The sequence below is a fragment of the Capra hircus genome, chromosome 6 (genome assembly GCF_001704415.2).
Source record: "Capra hircus breed San Clemente chromosome 6, ASM170441v1, whole genome shotgun sequence".
Classification (NCBI taxonomy): domain Eukaryota; kingdom Metazoa; phylum Chordata; class Mammalia; order Artiodactyla; family Bovidae; genus Capra; species Capra hircus.
In genome coordinates, this window is record NC_030813.1 from 97,647,445 (window position 1) to 97,669,709 (window position 22,265).

General features: G+C 41.6%; 1 pseudogene; it reads right to left on the reverse strand.

Moving 5' to 3' along the window:
* LOC102187388 lies at window positions 8,136-9,062 on the reverse strand (annotated as a pseudogene).

The following is a 22,265-nucleotide window of genomic DNA, read 5'->3' on the forward strand; positions in this document are numbered from 1 at the left end:
TACTCATTCGTCATGTATCTATTGAGGTACAAACATGTGCTTGACACGATTTAAATTCTGGTGACAGAAAAATCAACAGGACATGGCTCTTAGCTTCAAGGGGCTCATGGTCTACTGAGAGAGTCAGACATCTTGACAATAATTATATTGGGCTTCCCTGGTGGCTCAGATGGTAAAGAATCTGCCTGCAATGCAGGAGACCCAGGTTTGGGAAGATCCCCTGGAGAAGGGAATGGCTACCTACTCCAGTATTCTTACCTGGAGAATCCCATGGACAGAGGAGCCTGGTGGGCTACAGGCCATGGGTAGTTCATCCTTATGTGGAGGGTGCTGTTGGAACACAGAGGATCAAGTCTCTTCTCCCATCTGGAGAGGCCTGGGAAGACTTGACAGAGGAGCTGATTGTGAGCTCTGTCTAGAGGAAAGACTGTGAACCCCACATAGATAAGGGAGAAAGTGGTTTTGCAGGCAGAGGGGCCTGCGTGTGTAGAGAGAGGGCTCCCTGTGTTCAAGGAGCTGCAGGGAGTCTGGTGTTGACAGGGAGAGATGGGGATGACACTTGGAAAGATTGGCTGGGTCGAGACCATGAGGGGTCTTGGTTTCGTTGAACTCTACTTCCAAAAGTTAGTCTCTGGCTTTCTTCCTGGTGACCAAACTCCACCTTCTGTCTCTACCTTGGCTGGTTTGTTTATTAACCCAGTTTCCACTTTTCCCTCTTGAGGACTCACATGTGACCAAATCACTCTTTACTTCAGACACCAGCTCTTTCCTCTTTCTTCCCTCAACCTCTGCCAGCTGTCTCCAACCATGTCTTCAGACTGAAGCTACACAGGCTTCCAAATGCAGAACCTTGGATTCTCAAAAATTGAAGACATTTTTAAGACTATCAGACCAGTGGTCTTTTTAATCCTCCTTTTTTTCTTTTTGTATTAACAGACATGGTGATTTTCTCCTGCAAAACATACTTCCAAGGAGGTATTTGTGCCGAAACTCTGTTCCTGTCTTTCCACTTCAGCTAACATCAGTGAACTGCAAGTAGTTGAAACAGACATCATTGAAGGACTAACTCTGAAACTGCAAACACTGGCCCTCCTTAAACCACAGGTAACAATTTCCCTGTGACTGATCTCAAGGATCTGATCTCAACCAAAGACGCTTCTTTCAACACCCCAGAACCTCAGCTTAACTATTCCTGATGATGTAAATCTCATCTTTCAAAAGCAGTCATTCAACTCCTGAAAGTGAAAGTTGCTCAGTTGTGTCCAACTCTTTGCAACCCCATGGACTATACAGTCCATGGAATTCTCCAGACCAGAATACTGGAGTGGGTAAACTTTCCCTTCTCCAGGGGATCTTCCCAACCCAGGGATCAAACCCAGGTCTCCCGCATTGCAGGTAGATTCTTAACCTACTGAGCCACAAGGGAAGCCCTGGAATACTGGAGTGGGTAGCCTATCCCTTCTCCAGTGGATCTTCCCAGAAATTGAACTGGGGTCTCCTGCATTGCAGGCGGATTCTTTACCAGCTGAGCCATGAGGGAAGCCCCATTCAATTCGCGGACAGCTCCAAATATTAGTTCTTTCTTAAACAGGGTAGAATCTCCCTTTCCGTGATTTTATGTATCCCAGTCCCAGTCTTTGGTTACAGAGAATAAATATAATTATGCCTCCACATAACAGTCCTTGAAATATCTAAAGATGATTACTCTAGTTCCAATAGCAGTTTTCTTTTTCTACTTTAAATATTCCACAGGCATGGTTTCCATTCTTGGAGGACTAAATGGACCATTTAGGTTATTGGGGTAGACAAAAATTGGATTAGATATTTAATAATTTTCTCTTCCATTAACTAAGAGGAAAGTCAGAATAGTTTTAGCTTGAGAAAACCCATCTGTTATACCCCACAGGGTTATTTTATTAGTGGGTAACTGACCAAACAAACTTAATTATAAATCAATGGGGTAACAAAAGCATTATGGTACAGTCCTAGGATAATTTACTTTGTGGCTAAAATCTTGCTTTGGAAAAATAAGTTACAGAATCTCAGAATGTCAGCATGGACTCCAATGCCATATTTCTACTAAATAAAAGGTCTAGTATGAAAGTAAAACAAAACCCCCAAAACTTCTTGTTTTTTCCCTATACATCTGAATTGTAAGAAGTATATTTTTGAATTTATTTCACAAAATTGTCACGGGGAAATACAGACAAAAGGAAAAATTAACAAATGAAAATAGTATTTTCTAATCCATTCACCCCTTTCCCCAAAGCACATCTAATATGAAATTTAATGCTTTTTATGCTGCTGTTTTGTGCTTAGTAAATTTTTATTACATATTTTATCCATAAAAATGTTTTAATAGAATGATACTCTGATGAATTAACAATTTTTTTCCTATAGCTAAATATAAAGTAAATTTAAATCTTTCCTTAATTTGATACGGAGAGCAGGAAATCCATTTTCAGTGTTTTTCACTTTATTTCTATTTCTCTGAAATTATTTAATCAGAATCAATTCTTTGTTCTGAAGATTTGGTCACATCTTGCCCGTATCTAATTTTACCACTGAAAATTTTGCCACTATAATTTTTTTCTTTGTTTGGCCTCATGTGGGATCTTAATTCCTTATCTAGGGATTGCACTCAGGCCCTCAGCAGTGAAAGTGCAGAGTCCTAAACACTATTCCACCAGGAAATTCCCTATAATTTCTTTTTATGATCATAATTTCTACCAAATAAAAATTTCCCAGTCATAATTTTGCAAACCTAAATTTTGTCAAAAGATTTCACTCTTTTGTTAATTTTTAAGTTTTATTTTCTAAGGGTCAACATTCTTATTAATACAGATCTGAATCTGACCCAAGCATGTTAAATATTTCAACTTAGAACTGGTTAAGTCAGAGGAAAAAAAACTAGTATTGTATTACATACCCTCAAAAATAATAATTCACTTGATGTGGCCTTATCTGTTTATGATATCAAAAGGTCGATTTTCTTCTTCCAAATAAAGATTCTAAGATACATTGAAGATTACTTTGAATGAAAAAAATGCACCTTCTAAAACAAAACAGTATAAAATTATACAAAGATTATAAACATTATAAAACATTGTAAAATAATGTCGTGGATTACTAGGTACATACACTTCATCTCAGTTCAGTTGCTCAGTCGTTTCCGACTCTTTGCGACCCATGGACTGCATCATGCCAGGTCTCCCTGTCCTTCACCAACTCCCGGAGCTTGCTCAAACTCATGTCCATCCAGTAGGTGAAGCCATCCAACCATCTCATCCTCTGTCGTCCCCTTCTCCTCCTGCCTTCAATCTTTCCCAGCATCAGGCTGAGTCTCAGTGTAACAGAAAAGTATGTCACCAATAAAGAAACTTGAAAAATTGTAACAAGGCCCTTATTTCATTTACTTCTGATATTTCATGAATACCAGAGGATGAAACTTAGAAAGCTTTTTCCATGAAGCAAACTTAGACATCTTTGCTTGTGTCTCTGTCTTCCAATCCTCCTTCACTGTGCCGAAGAGGTATCAAGTTCTGCGCAATTTTTGGTTAAATTTTTTCCAAACTGACTGGACTCTCCAGGTAAGGAGTTCCTGCTCACAGTTTCCCGGTCACTAGATCTATGATTCGTCCAGCTTTGAAAATGATCTCAGGCAGTTCGTGTTTCACGCGCTTTATTCATGCGACAAGTAAAGCAGTGAGACACACAGTACCCCGGCTTCACACTACTAAAGAGCATTGTGAATGAAGTGGGTTTTTCAGTTACTAAAACACTTTAATGGGGACTTCCATGGTGGTCGAGGGGTTGGGTGTCTGCCTGCCAATGCAGGGGACATGGGTTCAATCCCAGGTTGGGGAGGATTCCACATGCTGAGAAGCGATTAAGCCCACATGCTACCACTTGAGAGCATGTCACCACGACTAAGATGGGGACGGCAGTCAAAGATAAATAAATATTTTTAACGAATAAAACAGAAAATGCTTTATATACATTAACATATGTAAAATAGATAGCCAACGGAAATTTGCTGTATGACTCAGGAACTCAAACTGGGGCTCTGTAACAACTTGGAGGGGTGGAAAAGGGTGGGAGGTGGGAGGAAGATTCAAGAGGGAGGGAACATATGTACAGTTCAGTTCAGTTCAGTCTCACAGTCGTGTCCAACTCTTTGCGACCCCATGAATCGCAGCATGCCAGGCCTCCCTGTCCATCACCAACACCCAGAGTTCACTCAAACTCATGTCCATCAAGACGGTGATGCGATCCAGCCATCTCATCCTCTGTCATCCCCTTTTCCTCCTGCCCCCAACCCCTCCCAGCATCAGAGTCTTTTCCAATGAGTCAACTCTTCACATGAGGTGGAGAGTCACTCTTCACATGGGTGTTCTTCACAAGAACACCCAAGGTTGATCTCCTTTAGAATGGACTGGTTGGATCTCCTTGCAGTCCAAGGGACTCTCAAGAGACTTCTCCAACACCACAGTTCAAAAGCATCAATTCTTCGACACTCAACTTTCTTTAATATCAATAACCTCAGATATGCAGATGACACCACCCTTATGGCAGAAAGTGAAGAGGAGCTAAAAAGCCTCTTGATGAAAGTGAAAGAGGAGAGTGAAAAAGTTGGCTTAAAGCTCAACATTCAGAAAACGAAGATCATGGCCTCTGGTCCCAACACTTCATGGGAAATAGATGGGGAAACAGTAGAAACAGTGTCAGACTTTATTTTTGGGGGCTCCAAAATCACTGCAGATGGTGATTGCAGCCATGAAATTAAAAGACGCTTACTCCTTGGAAGAAAAGTTATGACCAACCTAGATAGTATATTCAAAAGCAGAGACATTATTTTGCCGACTAAGGTCCATCTAGTCAAGCCTATGGTTTTTCCTGTGGTCATGTATGGATGTGAGAGTTGGACTGTGAAGAAGGCTGAGTGCCGAAGAATTGATGCTTTTGAACTGTGGTGTTGGAGAAGACTCTTGAGGGTCCCTTGGACTGCAAGGAGATCCAACCAGTCCATTCTGAAGGAGATCAACCCTGGGATTTCTTTGGAAGGAATGATGCTAAAGCTGAAGCTCCAGTACTTTGGCCACCTCATGCAAAGAGTTGACTCATTGGAAAAGACTCTGATGCTGGGAGAGATTGGGGTCAGGAGGAGAAGGGGACGACCCAGAATGAGATGGCTGGATGGCATCACGGACTCGATGGACGTGAGTCTGAGTGAACACCGGGAGATGGTGATGGACAGGGAGGCCTGGCGTGCTGCGATTCATGGGGTCGCAAAGAGTCGGACATGACTGAGTGACTGAACTGAACTGAACTGAATGACTACTGAGGGCTTCCCAGGTGGCACTAGTGGTAAAGAACCTGCCTGCCAATGCAGGAGAGGTAAGAAACTCCGGTTAGATCCCTGGGTTAGAAAGATCCACTGGAGGAGGGCATGGCAACCCACTCCAGTATTCTTGCCTGGAGAATCCTATGGACAGAGGAGCCTGGCGGGCTACAGTCCATAGGGTTGCAAAGAGTCGGACACGACTTAGGTGAATTATAACGCATGCATGCAATGAGTACTGATGTTCAGCATCTTTTCATGTACTTTTGGACCACTTGTATGTATTATTTGGGAAAATTTCTATTTGGATTCTTTGCCAGTCTTAAAATTGGTTATTTGTCTTTCCCCCTAGCTTTGAATTGTATTTCTTTAATACTCCAGTTATGAGGTTTTTTATTTTTCATCAGACATATGTTTTGCAATATATTCCCATTCTGTGGATTGTTTTCACTCACTTGATGGTGTACTTTGAAGCACAAACATTTTTAATTTTAATAAAATATAATTTATCTGTTTTCTTTCCTGGCTGGACCATTTATTATTTCAGAAATAAGCATCCTATGTAAATTGAAATGGTTAGAATAGTTATTTCTGGATTACTATAATAAATACTTGTCAAAACCACCAACCATGGGTGGAGGGAGGTTCAAGAGGGAGGGGACATATGTATACTTAGAGCTGATTCAAGTTGGTGTACTGCAGAAACCAACACAACACTGTAAAGCAATTATCCTCCAGTTAAAAATAAATTAAAGAAAACACCAACCATCTCAATAATCATAGTTATTTCATTCATAAGAACTTCCAAAAATAACCCTGTATCAAAGAAAAAATTACAAATTGCACAGGAGAGTTAAGTAATGGTCTATGGAGTAGAGAAGGAAAATTCTGCTATTCGAAACTCGAACAAAGCATTTTTCATTTCTTTCTTTTTGTAGACTCATTGTTTCTTTTTTTATTTTTAATTGGAGGATAATTGCTTTACAATATTGTGTTCACTTCTGACGTATATCATCATGAATCAGCCATAGGTTTGTGTATGTCCCCTCCCTCTTGAACCTCCCTCCCAACTCCCACCCCATCACCATTACATTTTTGATTGATAGAGCTCATGAAAAAAGCCTCACTTTGCCTTCCTTTTTTTAGTGATTCCTCTGAGATGGAATTCAAGAAACCAAATCTGAGGGGAAAAACTGCTTTTATAATCTCAAGTGCAATACAAACAGGCTTTTTGATAAAAAGCTTTAAAACTTGAAGAGAGGAGAAAGGCAAGCATGTATTCCTTTAAATACTTCAATAAATTTGCAAAACTATTCAGCAATTATGCACATATTGTTTATATACTTTTAAATTTAGTTATATAGTTATAACTTCTTAACTTAGTTATAGTTATACAGTTGATATACAATATTATATATTACAATATAGTGATTCACAGTATAATTTTTAAAGATTAGGCTCCATTTATACTTATCATAAAATATTGGCTATTATTTCCTGGATTATACAATATATCCTTGCAGCTTATTTTATACATGATAGCTTATACCTTTTACTCTCCCACCCACATATTGCCTCTGCCCCTTCCCCCTCCCCACTGGTAACCATTAATTTGTTCTCTATATCTGTGAGTCTGCTTTGTATACTTAAAAATGCAAGAATTTTCATGCTTTGAATATTTTTTCCTGAGTGTTTTAAGGATATTTTGTTCTAGACGATTCAAGACTTCAACACACATATATAATATATATTGCTGTTGTTCAGTCACTAAGTCGTGTCTGACTGCAACTCCACGGACTACAGCTTGCCAGACTTCCCCACCCTCCACTATCTTCTAGAATTTTGCTCAAGATCACATCAAAGGGGAGTCAGTGATGCTCTCTAACCATCTCATCTTCTGCCGCCCTCTTGTCCTTTTTTTGTTTTTAATATATATTATGTAAGAGGAATTCTCCATATATTTAACATTGTGGACTCTCCTAACAGTGTGAAACAATGAGAAGTCAAACATGACCACATCTATGTTGTAAGGAGAGTCCTGAGAATCGTCTTTGTCTTTGTTTTCTGCTCAATGCTTCTGATAAGTTAAGCAGATATACAGCCATATCTTATTTTCAAACATCCAGACTCCCTCCCTGGCTCACCACAATTACATATGTTCCAAGTTCTAAGTATTCACAGAAAGACCGCAGCTGACCCTTTACTTCTCTCTTGTCCTTTTACTAAATCCTTATGTCACTTATAACATTACTTGTTAACATCCCACACTCAAAACAAAACAAAACAAAAAAGCAGGCACACAAGTTTCCTAAATTTCACTTAACCAAATAAATTTAAAAATCGATAAAACACTTTAATTCCTGCAACACAAACTGGTTTTCACATTCATCAGAACATGTTAGAAGTATTCAAATATGAGAATTGGAACTGAGTGTGCTATTTGGAAAAGAACTACCGAATTTGTTCTCCAGAAGAAAGAGCAGACCTGAAGCATCACATTGCTGTAACACCTGAAACACGTTGGCAAGTTCTTGTCTTCGAAACTTCAATGAAAGCTGCTTGCACCAACTATGTTTCTGCATGTGTGCTAAGTCGCTTCCATCCTGTCCTACTCTTTGCAACCCTATGGACTGTAGCTTGCCAGGCTTCTCTGTCCATGAGATTCTCCAGGCAAGAACACTGGAGTGTGTTGCCACACACTCCTCCAGGGGATCTCCCCAGCCCAGGGATTGAACCTATGTCTCTTACATCTCCTGCACGATGGAGGCAGGCAGGTTCTTTATCATTAGTGCAACCTGGGAAGCCCCTATTTAGGGAAAATCTTCCCCTATGAAGCCAGATATCTGAAGTATTAAGGAAGTCAGAAGCTGAGTCACTTCACTTCTTTCTGTTGCCTCCAGTTGGTAGAATACTGACAACCAGCATAAATATATTTAATGTCTCCATGTAGATTCCCAGCATTGAGTTGATAGGGTCATCTTTTTGAACTATATACACTGGTACTACTTCTGCACACTTGATTGACTCCTGTGTATCATACATAAGAAACATGCTGAAAAGAACTAATCTACCATAAATTGCCACCGAGTATACAGTGGCAACAGCCACCATGGTAGGTGGAAGAAACACAGACCCCAGTGAGAACACAGAAAGATCTAGGCCCATGTCCAAGGGTGCTCTCATGTTCAGAAACTTCTCATTGGGTGGACATGCGGCCAAGGTGGAAAGGTCCCCCACAATGCCAGCAGTGTACCCCTCTGCTCTGATGAGAAGAGGCCCTCATAATATTTTGAGGAGCCACCACTGCACTAATCACACCTTATAGTAATAACCAAGCAAGATGTTTTGGGCCTGGGTTCCAATAATACGATACTGACTGTACCAGCATTCCAGCTCAGTTATGGCTGCAAAAGTTGCACCAGTCAACACTGAAGAGCCTTTCATCATGAAGTTCTTGAGAGAAGGAGTTTTGTTCACTGCCAAAGCAGACGAAGCTGTTAAGCCAATATTTCCTGCTAAGAGTTAATACATACAACGGAATGACTTCTTTCACATACTGAGGCCAAATTATAGCCTTTTCAATGGCTTCAATCTCATTAGACATTCCCAAGTCATCAAAGCACAAAGCACCAAGACCAACAGCAGCCCTTCCAGCCATAAAAACATCTTCTCATCTGACCAGTTTTAAATGTTTTTCCAACGATGGTTCCAAAGTTCCCATCAGTTCAGTCGCTCAGTCCTGTCCGACTCCTTGTGACCCCATGGACTGCAGCATGCCAGGCTTCCCTGTCTATCACCAACTCCCGGAGCTTGCTCAAACTGATGTCCATCAAGTCAGTGATGGCATCCAACCATCTCATCCTCTGTCGTCCCCTTCTCCTCCTGCCTTCAATCTTTCCCAGCATTAGGGTCTTTCCCAAGGAGTCAGTTCTTTGCATCAGGTGGCCAAAGGATTTGAGTTTCAGCTTCAGCATCAGTCCTTCCAATGAATATTTAGGACTGATCTCCTTTAGGATTCACTGGTTTGATATTCTTGCTGTCCAAGGGACTCTCAAGAGTCTTCTCCAACACCACAGTTCAAAAGCATCAATTCTTGGGCACTCAGCTTTCTTTACAGTCCAACTCTCACATCTATACATCACTACTGGGAAAATCATAGCTTTGACTAGACAGATCTTTGTTGGCAAAGTAATGTCTCTGCTTTTCAATATGCTGTCTAGGTTGGTCATAGCATTTCTTCCAAGGAGCAAGCGTCTTTTAATTTCATGGCCGCAGTTACCATCTGCAGTGATTTTGGAGCCTAAGAAAATAAAGTCTCTCACTGTTTCCATTGTTTCCCCATCTATTTGCCATAAAGTGATGGGACCAGGTGCCATGATCTTTGTTTTTCGAATGTTGAGTTTTAGGCCAAAAGACCTCTCCTTGGATCCTTGCAAGACTTTATTTCCAGAGTTCTGAAGAAGTTGATTTTGACAACTTTAGCCACTATTCTCATTTCTTTTATGGAGTAGTGAGATTTTGGATGGCCTCAATCTGCTATTCTGGCACTGCTTCCATTAATTCATCTGTTATATATCCTTTCCTCTTTTTCTTTTGACTAAAAGTCAATTTAATAATGACTATTTTAGTACTTAGACTCTCTAGGAGAGTTGGAAAGCCACACTGGGAACTCTTATCCAGGAATAATTTCCAAAATCACACCGCAGAATGGGCTCCATAAAGCTCCCCTTGTTTCTCCTGCTGCCGCTCCTACTGTCCATGAACCTGCTGCTTTCAGCACTGACGCCATCAATGCTGGAATCTGGATGCTGCTGCTAATACACCACTGCTCTCTTGGAAAAGGCGTACCACCACGGCGGCCACCTGTCCTAGTACTGATCCCACTGAATCAATTCCATTCACTTCTGTCTGTTTCAACGTCTGCTATAGGAGAACTCTGATAAGAGTTGAGGTCGTAAATCTGTGCACCGGCTATAAGAGAGGATGGGAAAGTTTTTTTATTTTTAGAGAAACTTTTTCTTAAGACTTATTTTCCTGTGGACCATTTTTTTGCATTTATTTATTTATTTTTATTTACACAAAGTTTAATTATGATCAGTGTTCTTTAGAGATAAAATTATAAAGTGACTCAGTGTATGATGTGTAGTTCTTTTCTTCAATATTATAATTTTTTTAAAATTTATTCTGTGGACCAGACTTTAACAAAAAGTCTTCACTGAATTTGTTGCAGTATTGCTTCTGTCCTATGTTTTGGTTTTTTGGCCTGGAGGAATATGGGATTTTAGCTCCCCAGTCAGGGATGGAGCTCTCATCCCCTGCATTGGAAGGTGAAGTCTTAACCACTGGACCACCAGGGAAGTCCTAGAAATGCTGTGTTTAATGGTAAAGCACTGGGCATGGCCTGGAGTTGAGCAGCAGGGATAAGTAGGTGACCTCAAGGAATCTCGCATGGTGAAGAAGATGAGGAAGGGGGCCATCAGACAGAAGAGCCTCCTAGCCTCAGACACGGCAAAGCCCAGAACGGCACAGGGGAGAGTTGCTGCTTCAGGGACGGGTTCCTGGCATAGTCAGTGATCAAGCTGCCAAAAACTACTCCAATGCTGGCTCCTGAACCAGCCACACCAACTGTGGCAGCTCCAGTGCCAAGAAACTTGGCCGCTGTGTCAATATCCCGGGAGATAGCACTGGTCTGGGACTCCCGCCTAGCCCCCTGGCATGGGACACTGCTGTAGGAAGGCTGTTCAGATAGGACCTCTGGCTTCCTCAAGAAGGAGGCAGACACAAGCCTGATCAGACCCTCTGGACAAGAGTAGATCAGTCACTGTTTCCACTTTTTTCTGAATCTATTTGCCATGAAGTGATGGAAACAGTGACAGATTTTATTTTCTTGGGCTCCAGAGTTACTGTGGATGGTGACTGTAGCCACGAAATTAAATGATGCCACCTGATGTAAAGAGCTGAGTCATTTGAAAAGACTCTGATGCTGGGAAAGATTGAGGGCAGGAGAAGGGGACTACAGAGGATGAGATGGTTGGATGGCATCACTGACTCAATGGACATGGGTTTAGGTGGACTCTAGGAGTTGGTGATGGACAGGGAGGCCTGGAGTGCTGCAGTTCATGGGGCGTCGCAAAGAGTCGGACATGACTGAGAGACTGAACTGAACTCCTTGGAAGATAAAGCTATGACAAACCTAGACAGCATATTAAAAAGCAGAGACAACATTTTGCTGACAAAGGTCCGTATGGTCAAAGCTATGTTTTTTTCAGTAGTCTTGAATGAACGTGAGAGTTGGCTGAATGCTGAAGAACTGATGCTTTCAGACTGTGGTACCGGAGAAGACTCTTGAGAGTCCCTTGGACTGCAAGAAGATCAAACCAGTGAATCCTAAAGGAAATCAGTCCTGATTACTCATTGGAAGGACTGGTGCTGAAGCTCCAAAACCCTGGCCACCTCATTTGAAAAGCTGACTCATTGGAAAAGACCCTGATGCGGGGAAAGATTGAATCCAGGAGGAGAAGGGGGCAACAGGATGAGATGGCATCACTGACTCAGTGGACATGAGTTTGAGCAAACTCCGGGAGATAGTGAAAGACAGGGAAGCCTGGTGTGCTTCAGTTTGTGGGTTCACAAAGAGTTGGACAGGACTTAGCAACTGAGCAACAGAAAGAGCAGATAAGAGCAGAAGGAATGAGTGGTGCCTCAGGGGTCTGCATGTTTTTCAATCTCCCAGCTTTAGCTCTAGGACTTGGAAAGGTGATTTTTTTCAGTAGGACGTTAAGTGGTACTTTTTGCTTCTCACCAAGACTTATATGATGGGAATTCCCCAAATATGGGGAGGCAGTCTCCATTTTCCATAAAATCCATACTTGTTCACTCAGTCATGTTCCCCTCTTTTGCAACCTCATGGACTGTAGCTTGCCAGGCTCCTATGTCCATAGGATTTCCCAGACAAGAATACTGGAGTGGATTGCTATTTCCTTCCCTAGGGGATCTTCCTAAAGGAGGGACTGAACTCCTTTCTCCTGCACAGGCAGGCAGATTCTTTACCACCGAGCCACCGGGGAAACCCATACTATGTCATAATTAAAGAAATAGTGATTTGCACTTTAAATGCTTGCTTACCATTTGAACCACCTCCACTCCCTAATTATTTATGTCATTTATTTTTTGAAGATGTGGGACATTCTAATACCTGAATTTCCCACAATCTAGATTTGGATCATTGCATCCTCATGCTAGTTTAACACGTGTCTCTATTTCTCGTATTTCCTGCTTACTGGTGGTTGGATCTAGATATAGCTGTATTAAGGATTTTCTCTTTGTGGTCAAATATTTTGGTTTCACCATGATGCGTCTTTGTAAAGATTTCTCAGTATTTTTTGTTACTTACAGTTTGTTGGTATACTGAGTCAGTAGATTGTCTTCCAAAGCTTCTGAAAAAAATGCCAGCCATTTATCTCTTCATTGCCTTTTATTCTGTGCTGGGTCTTTGTTGCTGCATGGGCTCTCCTGTAGTTTCCAGAGAGCAGGGAATACTCTAGTTGCGGTGAGCAGGCTTTTCGTTGTGGCGGCTTCTCTTGCTGCAGGGCTCTAGGGCACACGGGCTTTGGTAGTTGTGGCTTCGAGGCAGTAGTTGTGGCACATCGGCTGAGTTGCTCTGAGGCATGTAGGATCTTCCCAGATCAGGGATTGAACCCACATTTTCTACATTGGCAGGTGGATTCTTTACCACTGAGCCACCAGGGAAGCCCCATATTGCCTCATATTCTAAACTTCCAATTAAACATATTATATCTATCCACTGTGTCCTTAATGTCACTGGTTCTCTACGGCAATTTTCTTGTTTTTGTCTTTCCATACTACATTTTGGATTGTTACTTCTTATTCATCCTTCAGTTCTGTATTCTTAAGTTGTGCCCAATCTGTGGTTAGACCCACCTATCTTTTGCTTTTAATTTCATTTATTGTGCTGTTTTGTGTAAGTCCTGTTTGATTCTTTATCAGATCTACTGTCGTGTTTTTAGTTTCCTCTTCCCCGGAGGTATTTTCAAGCTTATATATTATTTCAACATGATAAGCATGGAGGCCTGATGATTCCTGAAACTGTACAGTGTGTGTGCTGATTCTCACTTGTGCTGGTTTTATTTATGGGTCATTATGTTTGAATAAATATTTGTAGAAACAATCAGAAACCCAGGATGAAATCATGATTTTCGTTTGATTCTTTCAAGCTCTTGAAGCCCTTTACTTTTCCTGCTGCTGCTGCTGCTGCTCAGTCGCTTCAGTCGTGTCTGACTCTGTGCGACCCCATAGAAGGCAGCCCACCAGGCTCCCCCGTCCCTGGGATTCTCTAGGCAAGAACAATGGAGTGGGTTGCCATTTCCTTCTCCAATGCATGAAAGTGAAAACTGAAAGTGAAGTTGCTCAGTCGTGCCCAACCCTCAGCCACCCCATGAACTGCAGCCTTCCAGGCTCCCCCGTCCATGAGATTTTCTGGGCAAGAGTACTGGAGTGGGGTGCCATTGCCTTCTCCATTACTTTTCCTAGCACTATCTTAATCTAAATTCTGAGACTGAAGTTTACTTAACCACCCAGATGAGGAACCTAGGTTATCCCTCACCTGGAAAGGGTGGCCCTTTGCAAGCCGTTAGTTTAATGGAGCAATGGAGTATCAGAGTCTCCACTGGGGATTGGACCTACATTTTTGGCTTCTGTGCCCTTAGTCCAGTGAGGTCATCAAACCTAGATTTGAGTGCTATGTTTGCTTCTCTAGGTTTTAATCTTCTGTCAGATTTTAGCCAGGTAAATCTCCCGTTACCTTTAGTTTTTTTTAATTTTTTAATTTTTAATTTTTCTCCCGTTACCTTTTCAACTCTTCCAGTTCTATTGTTATTCAGTCGCTCAGTCATTTCTGACCCTTTAAGACCTCATGGATTACAGCACACCAGGCTTCCTTGTCCTCCACTATCTCCCAGAGTTTGAGTCGGTGATGCCATCCAACTGTCTCATCCTCTGTCATCCCCTGCTCCTGCCTTCAATCTTTCTCAGCATGAGGGTCTTTTCCAATGAGTTAGCTCTTCACATCAGATGGCCCAAAGTACTGGAGCTTCAGCTTCAGCATCAGTCCTTCCAATGAATATTCAGGGTTCATTTCCTTTAGGACTGGTGTGAACTCCTTGCTGTCCAAGGGACTCTCAAGAGTCTTCTCCAACACCACAGTTCAAAAGTATCAGTTCTTCAGCATTCAGCCTTCTTTATGACTGACTGGAAAGACTGGTACATGGCTACTGGAAAGACCACAGATTTGACTAGACGGACTTGCCTGGTGGCTCAGACGGTGAAGCATCTGTCTACAATGTGGGAGACCCGGGTTCGATCCCTGGGTTGGGAAGATTCCCTGGAGAAGGCAATGGCACCCCATTCCAGTACTCTTGCCTGGAAAATCCCACGGATGGAGGAGCCTGGTGGGCTGCAGTCCATGGGGTCACTAAGAGTCAGACACGACTGAGCGACTTCACTTTCACTTTTCACTTTCATGCATTGGAGAGGGAAACGGCAACCCACTCCAGTGTTCTTGCCTGGAGAATCCCAGGGACGGGGGAGCCTGGTGGGCTGCAGTCCATGGGGTCGCTACGAAACGGACACGACTGAGGGATTTCACTTTCACCTTCACCTTTGTCATTAAAGATGTTCCTGTTTTTTAATGTGATGTCTGGGTTCGTCTGTCACAGCTTTTTTTCCAATGTGCAAGCTTCTTTTAATTTCATGGCTGCAGTCACCGTCCACAGTGATTTTAGAGCCCAAGAAAATAAAATCTGCCACTGTTTTCATTTTTTCCCCATCTATTTGCTAGGAAGTGATGGAACTAGATGCCATGATCCTAATTCTCTTAAGACTTAAATTTTTTTTTTTATCCTGCTTAATTTTCTTTAGAAGGATTGAACTATTTAGGCCATAGTTGCTGAATCCAGAGGCAGGTAAATACTTTTTGAAAAATTATACATGAATACCTCATTTTATTGCACTTGTGTTTTTCCAGATGTTATTAATCCTTTTTTTCTAATGGAGTTTGTGGCAACCCTGTATTGAACAACTATTGGTATCATTTTTCCAATAGCATTTGCTCACTTAGTGTCTCTGCATCACATTTTGGTAATTGTCAAAAGATATAAAACTTTAAAAATTACTTTCAAGATATATAAAACTTTAAAAATTTGTTATGGTGATCTGCCAACAGTGTTCCTCAATTTAAAAATTGTAATTGTTTTGGGCATTGGGAACCATGCTCATTTAAGAATGCAATCAATAAATGTGTGCTTTTTTTTTTTTTAATAATTAAGTTTTAGCTGCACTGGGTCTTTCTTGCTGTACATGGGTTTCTCATTACTGTGGCTTCTCTTACTGAGGAACATGGGCTCTAGGACATGTGGGCTTCAGCAGTTGTGGTGGAATCTTCCAGGACCAGGGATCAAATCCGTGTTGCCTGCATTGGCAGGCAGATTCTTAACCACTGGACCACCATGGGAGTCCTAAAGTGTTCTCCTTGCGCCACGGACTATCTAGTCCCCCACCTCTCTCCCTCTCCTCAGGCCTCTCTACTGTTTGAGACACAACAGTATTGGCCAGTTAACAACCCTACAGTAGCCTCTAAGTGTTCAGGTGAAATCAAGAGTTACGCATCTCTCAGTTTAAACCAAAAGCTAAACATGATTAAGCTTCATGAGGAAGGCATGTCCAAAACTGAGATAGGCTTTAATAGTGCACCTCTTGTATCAAACAGCCAAGTTGTGAATGCAAAGGAAAAGTTCTTGAGGAAAATCAGAAGTGCTACTCCAGTGAACACATGAATGATAAGAAAACCAAACAACCTTGCTGTTGTTAGGGAGAAAATCTGAGTGGTCTGGACAGAAGACCAAACCAGCCACAAGAGTCTCTCAAGCCAGAGCCTACTCCAGAGCAAAGTCCTAACTCTCTTCCATTCCCTGAAGGTCGAGAGAGGTGAGGAAGCTGCAGAAAAAAAGTTTGAAGCCAGCAGAGGCTGGTTCTTGATGTTTAAGGAAAGAAGCCATCTCTTGTGACCTATAAATAGCCACAGCCTGGAGGATAGCACATCTATTGACAACATGGTTTCCTATTTTAAGTCCACTGTTGAGAACAACTATTCCTCAGAAGAGACGATTCCTTTCAAAGTATTACTGCTCATTGACAATGCACTGAGGAGCTCTGAGGGAGATGCACGATGAGATAATTGCTATTTTCATGACTGCTAACACAGCACCCATTCGGCAGCCCATGGATCAAGGAGTAGTTTCAAGTCTTACTGAAGAAAGCCATTTGGTAAAGCTATTGTTCAGTCACTCAGTGGTGTCTGACTCTTTGGAAATCTATGGGCTGCAGCATGCCAGGCCTCCCTGTCCTTCACCATCTCCCGGAGCTTGCTCAAACTCACGTCCATCGAGTCAGCAATGCCATCCAATCTCATCCTCTGTCGTCCCCTTCTCCTCCTGCCCTCAATCTTTCCCAGTATCAGGGTCTTTTCCAATGAGTTGGCTCTTTGCATCAGGTGGCCAAAGTATTGGAGCTTCAGCTTCAGCATCAGTCCCTGCAATGTCCATCCTCATAAGGCTATATAGCTGTCATGCTTTGTGATTCCTCTGATGGATCTGGGCAAAGTCAACTGAAAACCTTGTCAGGAAGATCCACCATTCTAGATGCCATTAAAGAACATTTGTGCTTCATGAAGTCAAAATGTCAGATGCGAGTTTGCAAGAAGTTGATTCCAGCTCTCATGGATGACTTTGAGGGGTTCATGACTTCAGCAGGGAGATGTGGTGGAAATGACAAGAGGGAATTAGAAGTGAAGTCTGAGGATATGTCTGAATTACTGCAGTGTCATAGTAAAACGGAAGAGGAATCGCTTCTTACAGATGAACAAAGAAAGTGGTTTCTTGAGATGTAAACTATTTTTGTTGAAGATTCTGTGAAGTCAAAAAATTTAGAATATGTCATAAACTTAGTTGGTAAAGCAGTGGCAGAGTTGGAGAGGATTGATTCCAATTCTGAAGTTCTACTGTGAGTTCAGTTCAGTTCAGTCGCTCAGTGTCCAGCTCTTTGCGACCCCATGAATTGCAGCATGCCAGGCCTCCCTGTCCATCACCAACTCCCAGAGTTCACTCAAACTCACATCCATTGAGTCGGTGATGCCATCCAGCCACCTCATCCTCTGTCGTCCCCTTTTCCTCCTGCCCCCAATCCCTCCCAGCATCAGAGTCTTTTCCAAAGAGTCAACTCTTCGCATGAGGTGGCCAAAGTACTGGAGTTTCAGCTTTAGCATCATTCCTTCCAAAGAACACCCAGGACTGATCTCTTTTAGAATGGACTGGTTGGATCTCCCTGCAGTCCAAGGGACTCTCTAAATGATATTAAATAGCATTAAGAGCTATAGAGAAATTGATCATGAAAGGAAAAATCATTCAATATGGCAAACCTCATTTCTGTTCCCAGCCTTCAACCACCACCACCCTGATCAGTCAGCAGCATCAACATTGAGGCAAAACCCTCCAGCAGCAGACTACTTGCTGAAGGCTCAGATGATGGTTAGAGCTTTTTAGCAATATTTTTAAATTAAGGTGTACACATTTTTTAGACATAATGCTATTACACACTTGGTCGACTATATAAGTTTTATATGCACTGGGAAACCAAAGAATTTGTGTGACTCACCTCATTGCTTGAGATAATCTGAAACAGTACTTGTAGTATTTCCAAAGTATGCCTGACTGCCTTTTATAACTCATGAAGTTATATATATGTATATCTGCATACAGTTTACACTACAGGTAGGAGTGCACTAATGCACAGAAATGTAAGTATGTATTGCAAATTCAAAAAAGAACAGGGTATGATCTTAGCAGTGATTTAATTTTGAGAAACTCTGACATCTTCACATAGTGCTTTTTCTTCTTTCCTATGGCAACTCCTAAATGGAGTTCAACTGTGACGGTTGCTCTATTTTCCCATGAAGTTGTCAAGAGAACAGCAATTAATGCCTGTATCATTTCCTGGTTGAGAATGTCTGGTAACTTTCCTGGCAGCCAGTGGTTAAGACTCTATGCCAATGCAGGGGGTGTGCGTTTGATCTCTGGTCATCAGGGAACTAATAGTGGTACGACTACTCCCACCCCCCCCCCCCACGCCAAGAAGGAATATGTGGTTATTCATGTGAAGTTACTCTTAGTTATGACAGGCTCTAAGTCCTATTTTTACATAATTGTAACTAAAAAATAAATATATATGAAAAAATAGACATTTAAAATGAGATCAAAGGCGTAATTTGGGGGTCTGTTTATTTCTGGTCATTCAAATGCATAATTTTTAAAAATTATAATTGTATCTATACAAGTATTTTTTCCAAATTATAAAAAATTACATACTAAAAAGTGACTTTTCTCTTTCCTATCTCCAATGATGTACTGAGTATATAGTTCTTAAACCCCCGAGTAGCAAAAATTATTGGACTTGTTTTCAGTATCTTATTAAAAACAATTTTTTTTTACATCTACACACTGCTTCCTAACTGTTTTTAGTTATGCTGGGTCTTCGTTGCTGCACTCAGGCAGTGAAGAGAGGCTACTCTCTAGTCGCGGTGTCTTGGAGTTTGGGCTTTAGGGTGCAGGGGCTTTGGCAGCTGTTGTATGCAAGCTTGCTGCTGGCTTTTTGCAACTTGCTGGCTCTAGGGCATGTAGGCTTCAGCAGTTGTGGCACAAAGGCTCATTAGTTGTTGCTTGTTGGCCATAGAGCATGCAGGCTTCTGAAATTGCTCCCCTGCACATGGAATCTCCCCAAACCAGTAATCAAACCTATGTCCCCTGCATTGGCAGGCAGATTCTTACCCCTGGGCCAGCAGGTAAGTCCTATTTCCAGTATTTTAAAAGTCTCACGTAAGTCACGAGGACTTCCCTCGTGGTCCAATAGTTAAGAATCTGCTTGCAGAGGCAGGGTTCAATCCCTGGTTTGGGAAGGTAACACATACCACAGCGCCACTAAACTCCTTAGCCACGACTACTAAGCTGACACTCCTAGAGTCTGTACTCTACAGCAAGTCAAGCCACTACAATGACAGGTCTGCACCACAGTGAAGAGCAGCCCCCACTCACTCCAAGTAGAGAAAACCCTCAGGCAGCAACAAATGCAGTGCCACCAAAAATAATTTTTAAAAATCTTGGTTGAAAAAAAATCACATATTAAAATATATGTGTAAAAGCTAATGGAAATACTTGCTTTATTTTACCTGGCATCAATAAATTGATGGTATAATGCTGAGTATCACTGTACATGTTCTGACAGCCATATGCCTTTAATAGAAATGTCACTACATAATGAGAATAGTATGTACACAATGAGAATAGTATGTGACACATAAGCCATTCAACATATAGGCCATGAGAAGGCTTTCTTGGTAATGAAAAATACTGGAATTACACTATATGTTAGTCTTCACTGACACACCCTCTTGGCCCCTGTGTATGGCCTACGAAGTTCTTCTATGTATCAAATGTCTTGGTTCAAAGGCAACCAAAGTTATCAGTCAATCCCATAGGATAGCTCTCTCACTGGAGTTAAGTAGTTGCTCTAGTTTATCTAGGCCCATTTCATCAGAATAAATCAACTGTAATAAAATCTTGCTTTCTTACAAAAGATCTTGGCACTAACTTTAGTAAGATCACTCCTAAACACTGAACCTAAGCCTCAGAGATGCCTGATAGGACTGTAATAGATCCCAAAAGAAATGAGTTAATTTTCTAGTAGCTAAATCCTTCAACTTGATTAGAATCGGGATTATTTTCCAGAGGTTATTTTGCAGGCAGGGCTGGGCATTCCTGTCTCATCCACCACCCTGTATATATGTTCACCAGCCAACAATTTCTGAGTAGATACTTCTAGAGAAACTGCCCTTGGGCAACTTCATCAACAACAAATACTGGCAATTACCTGCCAACCTAGTGGTTACTTCCAGCCATCTTCCCTGGTGGCTCAGATGGTAAAGCATCTGCCTACAATGCAGGAGACCCAGGTTTGATCCCTGGGTTGGAAAGATCTCCTGGAGAAGGAAATGGCAACCCAGTCCAGCACTCTTGCCTGGAAGATCCCATGGACAGAAGAGCATTGTAGGCTATAGTCCATGGGATCACACAGTCAAGACACAACTGAGCGACTCTACTTTCACTTTTACTCTTTCCATGGTTACGGTTTAGCTGTTTGCGATCTGGGTTCAATCCTGGTCAGGGAACTAAGATCCCACAAGTCAATTACAAGTGTATCTTTTTCAGAAGTGTTTATGTATCAATATTTATTTCTTCTGTTGTCTGAAGAGAACACATTTTTGGTCATTCTCAAAAGGAGGTAATTACCAGCTAGGCCAGTGGTTACCTCCAGCCATCTTCCCTGGTGGCTCAGATGGTAAAGCTGCCTACAATGCAGGAGACCCAGGTTCGATCCCTGGAGAAGGGAAAGGCTCCCCACTCCAGTACTCTGGCCTGGAAAATCCCATGGACGGAGGAACCTGGTAGCCAGCAGTCCACGGGGTTGCAAAGAGTCGGACATGACTGAGTGACTTTCACTCACTCACTCAAAAGGAGGTAAGCATTCAAACAGTGTGAGAACTTGTCTGTAGTAGTATTTCTCATGTATTTCTACCATATGCTGTTTTTTGATAAACCAAAACCTTAAGCACTCTTACTTGAAATTTTTAAGAAATCATAGATCACTGAATATTCCTTTCCCAATCACACCTAAACCCTGCCACCCTCTGAAATTATGCTCTATCTCCCCAAATAGGGTTACTCCTCCTGAGTAGACAAAGTCAGAAATTGAACTGCCATTTAAAGTAACACAATCTTTAGAATGTTCAGCATTTCCCTGAAATCCAGACCACCAGCAAACTCTTCCCTACATTTTTATAAAATGCAGTGGTTGAGCAAAGGTGATTAACTATTTTCGCTTCAACCAAACTGCTGAAATCTCACATCTGATTTTATGATTTCAAGACAAAAATACATTAAATCTAAATTAAAATGCCATGTGCAGAACAGGGCAGCCACAAAACTAGAAACCACAGTAGATGGCAATTCTATTAAGTTGAAAGTGAAGCGAAAGGCACTCACTCATGTGTGACTCTTTGCAACCCCACGGACTACATACAGCCCATGGAATTCTCCAGGTCAGAATACTGGAGTGGGTAGCCTTTCCTTTCTCCAGGGGATCTTCCCAACCCAGGGATGGAACCCAGGTCTCCCACACTGCAGGCGGATTCTTTACTAGCTGAGTCACCAGGAAAGCCCTGTTAAGTTGAAAATTCTGAGGTATATTTTTACAGAATGCCATTTCTTGATTTTGCATTATGGGGAGGAGAAACCCAAATGGTAGAAACACACCATTAGTTCTACCTCCTGTAACTAAAAACTGCATTAAAAATGCAATTATGTAATTAGTCAAACAGCATCTTATGGCTGACATTGTATCGAATTTTGACAAAGGATCCAGTTCCCTTCACCATTATGAAAAAGATACACGGGAGAGAATGGAATGCTATTTATCCATGTTAGTATCTCAATGAACATCTTAATTTAACTCAACCATGTAAATGTATCTCAGACTACAGAATATTAACATGCTGAGCAATAAAACTGTTAAATTAAGGTGTCTTTTAGGGTAAGGAGCAACACACACAACTTGGTCAAAACTACTCAGGAAGTATATTTAAGAAAAATATAGGCTAATTATGTCTGTGATAGGTACTTCATTTTTCTAAAAGACCTCAGACAATCTCTAGATGTAGTGTATTTCTTCAAAATCATATATATGAAGACTTGACTGAAGAGTATGGATTTTGTTTAAAAAAAGCTTTTATTCATTTTTGATC